The sequence below is a fragment of the Ambystoma mexicanum genome, chromosome 7q, assembly GCF_040938575.1.
Source record: "Ambystoma mexicanum isolate Mex_15411 chromosome 7q, UKY_AmexF1_1, whole genome shotgun sequence".
In the NCBI taxonomy this organism is placed as follows: Eukaryota; Metazoa; Chordata; class Amphibia; order Caudata; family Ambystomatidae; genus Ambystoma; species Ambystoma mexicanum.
In genome coordinates, this window is record NC_090941.1 from 998,511,007 (window position 1) to 998,524,200 (window position 13,194).

Sequence of the window (13,194 nt, forward strand, 5' to 3'; positions counted from 1 at the left end):
ACTGAAGGAAATGTTAGTTCAGTATGAGGCTCATGACCTGAATGTGAATTCTGTGAATGTGTCCACCAAGGAAATCACTGATGCCTCCATTGCCTTAGCATGTAAAACAGGTGAGATATGTGTTACCCGATCCCTGAAGTACATGCCACCTTACCACAGTTATTAGTTGAACCATCACCATAAAATCCTCCTTTATGCTCGGCTCAGGCTTAGCATTTGTTAAGAAAAGAATATGAGAAATTTACGTTAATTGGTGAAATCGACGCTGAGGCGACTGAGTTATTCAATTCTTCAAGCCCCCACAAACCTTCTACTCCTGATGTGCAATATATTTGTTCTAATACTGGTGACCTGATACAACTCAATGACAGCTCTCATAGATCGAGTCTTCCTATTGAGGCGTCTAATTCAGTTCTACTAGACAAACCGGAGGATAACGATAATCAAGAACTGTATAAATCACCAGCTATGTTTGACAAATCATCTAGCGTGTCAAACCGGTCTCTCTCTTTTGTAGCACCCACCCCCAGACGTTCTCAGTTTCATGAACCAATAGGAAATCATATTTCATTCAAGATCCCCAGACCATGTATAAGGATAATAGATTCTCTTTTCCTGAAGCACCAGCCCTCAATAACACCCTAACGGCCATGAACACAGCATTACTTTCATTGGCTAGCTATATGAAACGTTAAATGAAAAAATCAAAAATTAAACTGATCATATGCTGCAATCTCATGAACATATCATCCGTGAGATAGGTTTAAAGATGCAACCTGATTCCAACTGTTTATCCAACTACACTAGTCAGAGCACTCAAACTAACTTTGTGGGCACAGTCTCTCCTACTCACCCTGTTCCAAATGAGCCTGCATCATCTGCCCCTTATCCTGATATTGTTGTTATTGATGGTCCTCAAGAAGCTCCACAGCTAATTTTGGATGATGGCCCATCAACAACTATTATCATTCCTGAGCAAAAATTGGCAACCACCTTGGCTCCGATGTTCCTTAGTTCGAAAAGTGTTTCTTCAAACATCATAAATTGTAATCTTACATCTAAACCAGTGCAAATCCCTAGCAAGCTGCCTCCTAGTGCTAAACACAAAAATGCCTCAAGACTGCTCATGGCAGCGAGAAGAAAAAGACGTTTGCACCTCAAACAAGATATTGAGCATCAAACGAAAGAGTCCTTAGTGTATAAACTGTTGGATGACCTCCTGGCGGTTTCTGCCTCGACATTATTCTTGAAAGTTCCAAACTTCATTCTTAATCCAAATTCGACAAACACTGCTTTATCCACACAAACGATGAATAAACCTCAAGTAAAGGTATTTTCAGGTACATCATTGTCATCTGATGCTACAGATGCCAACAAAAGACAAGGAGTTAACTTATCCCCTGACAGTCATCAATCACAAGATGCAACAGTGTTAAACACGGAGTATACTTTGTAAGAGTTTCGCAATGAAATACGAGCTTCATTTGCAAATTACAACAGGGAAAATGAAAATATTAAGCAGCTTATGTTGCAATCGCAGCCAGGTCTGACCAGTGATGCCAGTCACATGCTTCAAAGTTCCTATCCCAATGTTAAACCTCTATTGAAAGGACCGGGATTGCCAACTCGAGACCATGAAGTTTTGGCGAATATGAGTTCTCATAAATCAATAGATGGGAGATCAACATTAGTGCATAATGATGAGCTTAGACCCTCCCCTCCCATTTGTAAGAACCAAGCACAATTTAAAAAACATCATCGCCTATTGATTAAATGTCGAGGTCATCCTTTTGCCAAGTACAATCTGAACTGCGCAAGTATCTTAAATATATGTTTGGAAATAAAAGCCTTGGAGGATCTCACCTCAGCTGACATTGATCTTGTTGAATTTACAAACCTCCCCGACCTTTCTGAGGCTCGCCTATACATTCGGTCGGGTGTGATACTGAACACTCTATGGCTAGCCCGGACAGCCTTTTATAATCTAGGCATCATCTTGAGTCAAGATGCACTCATGAAAGAGAAGATGTCGGTTAACTCTACTTTGCCTCAATCTAGAATTTATGGAGATAAAACTGTTGCTCAAATAAACTCTGAATCAAATTCCTATGAGGCGTGGGTGAATCGAAATCGTGATGGAACATCGTAACAATCCCAGAGGAATGAATTTGTTAGCCTCGTCTCCTGGAATACTAGGGGTTTCAAACACCTTATCAACAATAGCAACTTAGATCTCTTACAATATGACATCATTGTTCTCCAGGAGACGTGGTTATGCACTCCTCCCATCTGGGACCAATATGAAATTTACCTGGTCCCTGCCATTAGTAGGTCTTATGACAGCCTTTCGTAAGGACCGGGATTTTGCAGTTATCTGGCACAGATCTCCTTCGCCCTGCTTCCAAATCACGAAATTCAGACAAAGTTTAATTTGCTGTGCCATTGTTAATATTTACTGGGGCAAGAAACATTTAACCTCGGATGAATTCTTTGACCATTTTAACAACATCTTGGACCAACTTTCATTTGATAAATCCATTCTGGAAATCTTTTGTGTTGTAATGCATTTGATGCATAGTGAAGAGCTGGCATGGAACACTATGTGAGCCTGCGGAATGTTTGGCAATGAATCCAGCCCCAGGGTTCCAGCCTGGTCAGTTGAGCCTGGGTGATGGGACCCAGTGGTCTCTTCTAGATAACAGCTTATGTAATCTTATGATAAAGTACTTACAAATAACCCTAAGAACTCTACAGAAGCTGCCTTATAATATTGACAACAAGGATTTTCAAGAACCCATGCAGAGAGGAAGAAAGCTGAGCTGTGGTGGGGGAGCAGCAGAAGAAACAGAGAGACCACTGCCCCTAGTCATCCTGAAGTAAGTCCCATCAACCAGGGAGGAAGAAAGGGGTAGTTTCTGCGCTGAGCCAAGGGGAATAGACTTTGAAGTGAAGTAATCCCCAAAAAGGAAGCAGATTCCAGAGATAGAAGAAAGGGAAGTGAAGATATAAGCCATGAAGTGAAGTGAAGTGATGACATTGCAAGAGATGTAAGGAGTTGACAAATGTAAGTTACATTTTTAATGTTGATGAATGGAGGACGGTTGGGCATCAACACTAAAAATGTAACTTACATTTGTCAACTCCTTACATCTCTTGCAATATCAACACATTTGCACACTTCAGAGTACAACTGCATTAGCTCACATTAACACCAATAATCTGTTCCCTTCCTTTTAGAAGGCTTATACAGCTTTAAAAGGATACATATAGCTTCCGTGGCTCAGGCACACTATGTTATTTTCTCTCGTCACGACGGGTATCTTTGCTTCTTTTATGCCTGCCTGTGTAGCTACACTTCCGTCTGTCATCTTGTCTTCATACGCCTACACAAAAATTTTGGTGCTCCTTGAAACTTGCACTTCTAATATGGACAAACATTTGTGATACTCCATTTTTGTGCTCTAATGCTGCTGCTGCATTCCCATTACTGCGACTTCCTCGGAATCCGACCTTGTCATGTCAGTGCTTCTTCTGCTGATAGCTGGCTCGCTGTAACCCTATAGCTCATAACGGCTGCTCCACTGAACGAACCCGGCTGCGCACTTCTTCATGGACACACGCCCGGCAGAGACACCCTCCAACAAGACGACTCTCTTTAGGCCGCACGCCACAAGTGCTGCGCAGATCTCTATGGGCTGTGACCTACTTCCCGGGCACGTCGAGTCACGCTGTAGGGTGCGTTACTCCGAACACCTGCACAGCCTCACATAAACCTCCTTTTGCTCAAACGTATCATCCAGAGCAGGCGGGTCAACGGAATGAACACGCGATTCTACTCCGCATTCCATCTAGTCACCATACCTTCACGCTGTTGGGTGACGTCACCACTCATATCCTAACATCGGAGCGCACCACAGCTCCTTCTTCCAACCGTCGCACACAGCTCCTTCTTCCAACCGTTGCACACAGCTGGACTTAGTTCTCCAGTAGCAAAAGTCACTTTTAACCCGCAATTAGACTGACTTTTATGTAAGCTCGCCACAGAGACGTCGAGCACCTTTACGTTTTAACTTCAGATGCTGACTTTACATTGGAGAGTTCCCTGGAACTTGCTTTTCCCTCAACGACACAACTTCTGCCCTTTGGAGGCTCGCTTTACTATTGGCAGATTCTGCTTTGAGGAACCTGCTTCACCAAATGGGGCTTCCTTGTTTGACTCCCCTGCTCACCCAACAGCGTGAAGGTATGGTGACTAGATGGAATGCCGAGTAGAATCGCGTGTTCATTCCGTTGAACTGCCTGCTCTGGATGATACGTTTGAGCAAAAGGAGGTTTATGTGATACAGAAGCTACATTATAATATTGGCGACGAGGATTTTCAAGAACCCATGCAGAGAGGAAGAAAGCTGAGCTGTGGTGGGGGAGCAGCAGAAGAAGCAGAGAGACCCCTGCCCCCAGTCATCCAGCAGTAAGGCCCATCACCCAGAGGCCCAAGAGCACATGGGGTTAGAAAGGGAAGATAACGGGCTGTGGAAGAAGTGAACCAGTGAAGCCCCAATAGATAATTAAAACCCCTGGAGTGATGCGCTGGCCCAATAAGGTTGAAGTATAAAGCTTGAAGTAATCTTAGCAGATGTGAAGTAGAGCGCAAGAGATTTGGAAGTAATCAAACTCCAGTTGGGCGTTTGGGCTAATAAAGAGAAATGTGGAGCCCCAGGGGCAATCAAGGAAGAGTGTTATTTGCACTGGGGCAGTAAAGAAAACCCTAACGCCCCTGGTAAGAGCAGTCCCTTTGAGGATCAAGTGTGAAGTTTGAAGAAAACCCCAAGAGTAAAGAGCAGTCCTCATGAGGATGAAGTGTAAAGTTTTATTGGCACACGTCATATTGGAGCGCAATGAGAAACTGTCTAAGAGGGACGCAAAGTGGAGTAGTTCCAGAGACCATGGGTAGGCGAAACATGGTTATAGATGTGTGCCAGAAAGCAAAGTTGAAGAGCTGATGTGCTGGTTAACAGAAGCGGCAGCGGTTTTCAATGTTAAACAGGTTTTGACTGAAGACTGTGAGCACAGGCCTCTGCTATGAATGGATGACGGTTGGGCATCTGGAGTTAAGACAGCTTGCCTGCGAGTGTAGAAATGATGATGTCAGGGTGTGTCCTGGAGAGTTGGCGATCCGATGGAACACTGGGATTGTGTTCATTCGAAGACTCTTGTTCGCGTACGTAGCAAAGCTGTAACTGCCACTGTATGTAACGGAAAGTGCTGGACATACGGAGCCAGTATAGTAAAGGACCCTATGACGTTCATCGCCGTTGCTACAAAGCAGTGAGTGCGGGCGTGCAATGTCAAGACCACTGGCAGATGCGACACTGCAGCAATGGAGAGGACCGCTGGCATATATAGGGAAGAGAAAAGGACCCTCAGTTGCGTCACGCCGGACGTGCAATGCGGAAGAAAGGTTGGAAGCCGTGACGGCGCGTACATTAAGTGTACGGAGCATATCAAAAAAAAGAAAGAAATTTAAATGCAGCCTGCGAAACGTGCTGTGGGACAATCAAGTGTGAGGCAACTGATACACGCGGTTGGAAGAAGTCGTTCTCGTGCTACAGGAACTTTAAGTATCCTTTTGAGAAATGTATTCGCTGTCCTCAAGGAGTTTTTCTAACAACTTGTCTGGTTTGTTATGTGATGATGCTCTGCATAGGAAGTTGTAACGGTGTGACAAATGTAGAATTGTAGCGCAGTCTTTTTCTTCAGTGAAGCATAACAGTTTTAAGCATTGATGGGTGCATGTGAGTGCTCTAAGTGTGTCAGAGGATGAAGTATGCAAAAGATGTAATTGAAGAGATAAGGCGTATCAGAGTTTAACCTATTTGAGGATTTTTTTTTTTAGGTTGAAAGTTGACTCATTTAGACTTCATAAATATGCACAATTTGCCTAAGTGTGCAAGTCAGTAGTAGGTTGTGAGAGTGTTTAGTGTTAATACTTTTGAGGCATTTCAGGGTACGTTGCTAATAGCGACATGGACTTTTAAGAACTTAAAGTGCCATAGTTAAGTTTGCTATTTAAAGGCTGAATGTTCTAGTGTGATGTGTCCATAGTGTGAAATACATTTGGCCTGGGTGTTCTAGAAGTAACAAGTTTGAGGAATTTCAGGTTAATGTTGTCCAAAGAGAGATGGACTTTATAGCAAAAACAGGCTGCAAGAATGCGGCATGGACCCTTAGAGATGTATGGGTTTACAAAGTGTTGCTTATTTGTAACAATATATATACAAATATCAAAAGTAAGCTTGCATGTGTGGAAGAATGGTATGTCAGTGTCTCCAGTCGGAAGTTTAGAGGTTTTAAAGTTTGAAGTGACATTCCCTCCCAGAGTTGTAAAATCTGAAGTCTGAAGCAAATATAGGGAGTACGTCCCGGAGTAGTTGAGTATGAAGTCTGAAGCTTTAGGGATCACATCCCCTGTCAGTAAAGTTGAAGCTTTAAGTATGTGTAGATATTTCGTCCCATCTATTAAAGTATTAAGTCGGAAGTATGGGTAGGGATTTACGTTCCCCAGCAGTAGAGTTTGAAGTCTGAAGCAAGTGTAGGGATTACGTCCCATATTATTAAAGTATGAAGTCTGAAGAAGTAATGGGATTACGTCCCCAGCAGTAGAGTTTGAAGTCTGAAGGAAGTGCATGGATTTCGTCCCAAAATTATTAAAGTTGTGAAGATGAAGATGTTATAGGGATTACGTCCCATTTAAGTAAAGTATGAAGTCTGAAGCCAGTATAGGGATTTCGTCCCCTAGCAGTAGAGTTTGAAGTCTGAAGCTGTCCCATGGTAGTGAAGCATCCCAAGTTGTGGATAGTGTGAAGGCTGAAGTCTGAAGTATGTGTAGGGACAATCGCCCCAGTCATTTTTTAATGAGTTTCATCATCTCTAAAAGATGCATTGTATATTGCTACTGGAGCGAGTTTTTCCTTGTGTGGTACGCTCATATTTCTATGGTGCCATGTGAGGAGGACTATATGTTGTGTGGAGGAGTTGTGTGGAGTATGTTGTACATCTCATGTTTGGTTTGTCAACGGAAAGGAAGGAGATGTGTTGTAGTGTACTTTATGGATAGGAGTTTTGGACATCTCATGTTTGTTTGGTCATCGGAAAGGGAGGAGATGTATTGTAATGCATTTGATCCATAGTGAAGAGCTGTCATGGAACACTGTGTGAGCCTGCGGAATGTTTGGCAATGAATCCAGCCCCAGGGTTCCAGCCTGGTCAGTTGAGCCTGGGTGATGGGACCCGGTGGTCTCTCCTAGATAACAGCTTATGTAACTAATAATAAAGTACCTACAAATAACCCTAAGAAGTCTACAGAAGCTGTTTATAATATTTATAATGGGTGATTTGAACATGCATTTATTATTTGATTCTACATCTATATCATCCTGCACAATTGATGAACATCGTTGGCTGATGTTAATGAATAATAGAAATTTTGTAATGTTGAATGGTTCAGTCCCGGGCGATGTTCCTCATGGGGCAACATGGCATAATGATGGCTGTCACTCTACACTAGATTACATTTATGTTAATAATCAGCTTTTCTCTAACATCATTTCTCTTAACATAAGATCCACAATAATGAGCGATCATAGTCAATTAAGTTTGACTTGTAATTGGCCTATTTTGCAATCCGGGTCCCACAACTCAAATTTAGAGAATCTCCAAGTCAACAATTCGGGGAACCGTATAAAATGGACAAAAGCTAAATTGGTTCTCTTTAAGCAAAATTTGAGTGATGCTTATGGTGATCCCACTGCATTTGACAGCCCTTGTTATATTCATGCCATGCAATATTTTTTCATCTAAAAGTTCAATTGCTCTAGGCGCTCATCCAAAACATTCTCATACCTTCGACATCGAGGTAAAACATAAAAAGAGGGATTTAAGAAAACATGTGAAAAGAACTTTTAGTAACAAACCTGGAACATATAAAATGGCTTTTCAGTCGTCGTGCCCTTCAATATCAGTGCAACGGTGAAGCCATGTTAAAACAGATTATCCTGAAATCATCGGGGGGCATCTGGGGGCTCTTGAACACTGCATGTCACCAACATCAGGCAACAGTTCAGATCAAATCTATCCCGGCAGTCGAGTGGGAATCCTACTTTAGTAACATCTATCGTACTCCTTTGCCTGACATCTGTCTAGAGTGGGATAAGGTTGATCTTGATCATACAGTACAATTTGACTGAGAGGATATCTTACATTATATATCTAAATTGAGTACCTCTCGAGCCCCAGGGCCAGACGGCCTCCACAACTCACTAATTAAACAGAATAAGGACATATGGGCCGACATTTTACACCTTATTTTCAAGGAGATTATGAGATCAGGGAATTTGCCTTCCTCATGGCAAACATCTGTGATCCTTCCCATTTTCAAAAAAGGTGATCGCTCAAAACCAACTTCGTACAGACCGATTGCCCTTCTAGATTGTCCAGGCAAAGTTTTCGCCCGAATGATCCTGAAAGAATTCAACAAATGGCTAGACAGATTGAACTATTGGGACCCATGCCAAACGGGTTTCATTCCAGGGCTAGGTACGGCAATTCATTTAGCGATTTTGAATGCCATTATCATGCAGGGGAAACAGAACAAACAACCAATATATGCTGCCTTTGTTGATTTCAGGTCAGCTTTTGACCTCGTTCCAAGGGAATTACTTTTCAAAAAGCTATTGGATCTGGTGTGTCCTTGGTTCATATTAAAATGGATTGTAGCATTTCACTCAAACACATCCATTCAAATCAGATTGAATAATCTTGGTTTATTGTCGTTACCTATAAGAACTACTCGGGGTTTGAAACAGGGTTGCCCACTGGCATCCGCCCTATTTAATTTTTTCATCTGGGATGTTGGGTTTGGTTTTTGTACTGTGATCACAGATCCTGTGAAGCTAAAAGGCTCAAGTATCAATTGGCTTCTCTACGCTGACGATATGGTTCTTATATCTCATACACCCGTCGGCTTGCATAATATGTTGAATGCTCTGGATGCCTATGCTAGCAAAAATTGTATCAGTATCAATCTTAGGAAGACACAGGTTATACAATTTGGGGCTAAAAAAAAGACAAAAAAGCTATCAGTGGAGCTTACTAAATTTTGCTCTGCAGATAGTACATACTTACATCTACCCGGGTATCTGTGTAAATGATCACATCTCCGATAGACCATATTATGAGCACCTACATTTAAAACAGAAAACGGCTCTGTCTCAAATGAGTCTTATACATAAGAAATACTGTAAATTCTCCATTAATATCCTGGTTGTATATTTTAAACGAAAATATATTCCTACCATACTTTATGGTTCTGAAACAAAAAAGTGTCAGACCTATTCATATTGCTCGAAATTTGAAAGCCTTTATTGGTAGAAATCACTGCTACTACCCGTGTCTGAATCTATGTGTATTTTCAGACATGAATAGGGTCTTATTTCCGTCTTGTCATGCCCGGCTGGAAACTGTGGGGAAGATGGCGGCGCCATTACTAGTCCCGTTACGTTCCTGCTGTTTGTTTTGGTAACGGTCTAGTTGTTTCAACAATGGCTGCCACCGTGCATAAACATCCTCTCCCCCTGCTGTTCCACGCGTTGCACTTGTTTTCCTCCGTGCGTGCGCTGCCCTCGGTTTCGGCCCGGCATTAATTTTTTCCTTTTCCTCCTGTCAGCTGGCCGCTATTCTTTTCTTAGTGGCTTTCCTGTTTTCTTCTGCTCCGTCTTGATCGGCTCCTACCTCCGCTTACTTGGTTCTTGTTAAGACGGATTTCTGAACTCTGTCCTGGTGGCGCAGAAGTTCAGAAGGCCAACCTAATTACTTGGAACAGGGTAACCTCTGGACGAGCCAGACCAATCAAGGTAGCGATCGCGGCGGTCAAGACTAGGTCTCAAGAGGGGTGAGGGTGACTGAAAGCCCGCAATGAGCACACAAAGCAAGAGCGCTTACAAACTACTCCAAACAGTTGTTATATCAAAAATAGATACACATTTATTTTAAGGCCTTTAAAATAATGACCGTAGCGAGAAAATCACAATATCACAATACTAAACCAACACATACCATATCAACACAATATATATACAAATACGACAGTCTTAAGCATTAGAGGCACGAAATGTGTAGTCCACCTGCCAGGGAAGGAAAACAGGCAGTGCGATAATGCTTTAGACTCAGTTCGCCTTCAGAGGCACCTAACTAGATGGAAGTCCGAGCCCTGCGAAGAGTGGAGCCTTGTGCTCAAAGTACCTGCCACGCCGGTGCCAACGGGCAAAAGGAGAAGCTCTTCGGAGGAAGTCAGGCAGTTCGGGTTAATGCACAGCAGAAGGAGAACAGGTTCCGCAACTCAAGCGCAGCCTCCACAGCGAGCAGAAGCAGAGCGCGAGTACGGCAAAAGGGTGCTGTTTTTACACAGCAGGGAAAAGCAATGGGATACTGCAGGAGGGCGACCAGATCCTAGCTATACTACTCACCGGTCCCCGAAGCAAGCAGACCCAGGCTTCTCCACGTTAGTTTCAGCAGCTGGCAGGTTCAGAAGAGTCGGGAAATGCCTCGTCGTCGTGTAGAGCAAAAAGACGTCCCAATCGAAGAAACCTGCACAGTTTTGTCACCACAGCAGGGCAACGGAGCGGCCGTGTGTATCCGAGCCAAATGTACACTCCTCCCTTCAGACTTGGGAACGCCAAGTGTACGAAGCGTGGGAGAGTGACAAGGACTCGAAATACAACACAACCTGGCAGCGGTTACAGAGCAGGACTCCCTTGTAAGCTGGTCAGTCAACTGGATGGCCCAGAGACGCTTCCGAAGGCTTACTTGGCAGGAGATGATGAAGTCGCCGGAAATAGCTGTTCCTGCTATTCCAAAGGTCGAAGCACCAGTACAGGCCTTCTGGTTCGATCAAAGGAGGAAAGGGTTTCACAGGACGACAGCAGTGCAAAGGAGGATTCCTTCAGCGGGTCACCAGCGATTCCTCGGTCCAGCCTCGTGGTTGCAGGATACTTGGCTCCTGTATTCCTTCGTTCGTGAGAACTCAGGAGATCGACATGGTAGTGGTGTTTCCAGCCCCCTCTTATCCACGGTTCCCTTCGCGCCAAAACGGAGGGGAGCCAATGGGAGATCCGCTCATCAACACACATACCATACGTGGACCAATCACGGACCACGGTGGTCCCAGGCATTCACACCACCCTAGACTCTCTGGCACCCAGGATGTGTATTGGGACCAGACATCCCAGCCCACACCTGGAGGCACACAAACGACATGTAGAAGCCCGCGAAAGCAACCACGTTTCGCGGGAAAGTACATGCCCAAATAAGGAAGGCCCCGGGTCAGCTCGACCTGGGGAAGGTGAAGGGAGCAAGACGGTCAGTGGACAGGACAAAGGAGCCTCGTGGTCTGGCCGTTTTGGGAGCCAGGCCACCATTTTGGGTTCAGTGCGAAAAACGCGCTCAGAACGCCAAAAGGAGCTCAAAATACACAAATCGATCGCTGCCACCATTCCAGTCCCTGAATGACTTGCACCGATCAAAATACCATCCTAAAAGAGTGTCTAGGGCCTGTAGAAGGCTAGAGACCCAAGAGAGCTGTAACTTAGCTTACAGTGCCCTCTTGTGTCATGTTGCACTAAAGCCGCAACATGATAAAAGCAACTACGGGAAACAGCGTTCCCCGGTACTGACTGTCTTAAGGGCATGTCAGTTTCCCTGTAAGAAAGGAGCGAAAGCCCAGAGGAGTGCGGCAGAAGGCTGCACTTCTCTGGCAAAGTCAAGAACAAGGTGAAAACAACAGCAAAAAGTTTAGGGGTTGCCACATGGAAGGAAAATTACCTACAATTATGAAATCTTTCCTAACAGTTCTGCCTTTCAGCTTATTGCCTTCCTCCTGCCTGGGGCTTTCTACGGCCATCGATCTGCTCCCCTCTACGCTTGTGCTGCTTTGCCTCCTGGTCCTTCTCCACTCCATTGTCCTACCTTCCTTACCTTACCGAAGCTGCTGTGCCTTCCGGTCACATGGATTTTGCAATCCTCGAATTGCAGACCACTCCTACCTCGGTACGGTACCGAACAGCCATCTCTGAGATAGACGGAAGGTTGCTGATCAAGCTCAAGGATCGCTACAGGGTTTTTGCGCCGGTCGGCTTTTCCCTGTATTTTTGGGTCTGGCTCCCGGGGAGGCCTCTCTGTTGGGGTTTTCCTGCCAACAGGGTGGCTTCCCGAGGAGAGATGCCCTACTTGCTACAGAAGAAGGGGAAGAAAGTAAGTAAGGAAATCCGGAACCCCCGGCGTCACAAGAAGTCCCTAGAGGAAGACCACCAAGAAGATACAGCTGAGGAGGAAGGGAGGGAAGAGGATTCTGACATTGACAGCAGTCTTGACAGAGTGCAACGCCAACCCAGAATTATGGCCTCGTTAGAACAGTATCACGAGATGGTTACTGCCATTCAAAGTCTCACAAATGAGATGCAAACACTCCGTACTGAAAACACTAATCTAAAGCAGCAGGTGGCGGATTTGTCTGCCAGAAACGAAGGCAACTGAGGAGATTTACCGCCTCACCCGTTATCGTTTGGGAAGTACGATGGGAATCCCAAGACCCTGAACAAATTTCTTGATGCCCGCTTCATGTACTTTGCCTTCCGGCCCCACACTTTTGAGAAGGAAAGGGTAAAAGTGGGGTTTTTGGTCTCCAACTTAGTGGGTAATGCCCTGGCATGGGCAACTCCATTGATCACCCGCTCAGATCCGGTTACCAACGATTATGCCCAATTCATCCAACAATTCAGAAACCTATTCGAACGTCAGGAAGCTCAATATTGAACCTACGAAGCTCTAGTCGATATCCGACAAGGAACTCAAGAAGTCCAGATTTATGCATCAACCTTTCAACGTTTAGCTACCAATGCTGGATGTCCTGACTCAGCTCAGCAAACTTTGTATCGTAGAGGCTTAAACGAAGAGTTGAAGGACGAATTGGCTAGAACGGCTCGCCCCCATACCTTTCAGGAATTGGTAACACTTACTTTACAGATAGAATTCCGTTTGGGGGAGCACAAGAAAGAGAAGAAGAAGAGTCGTGCCTATTCTCCTTCCCTATTTCCTCCACCTGCGGCTAATGACAAACATTCAGCCACTCCTGGAGATGAGCCG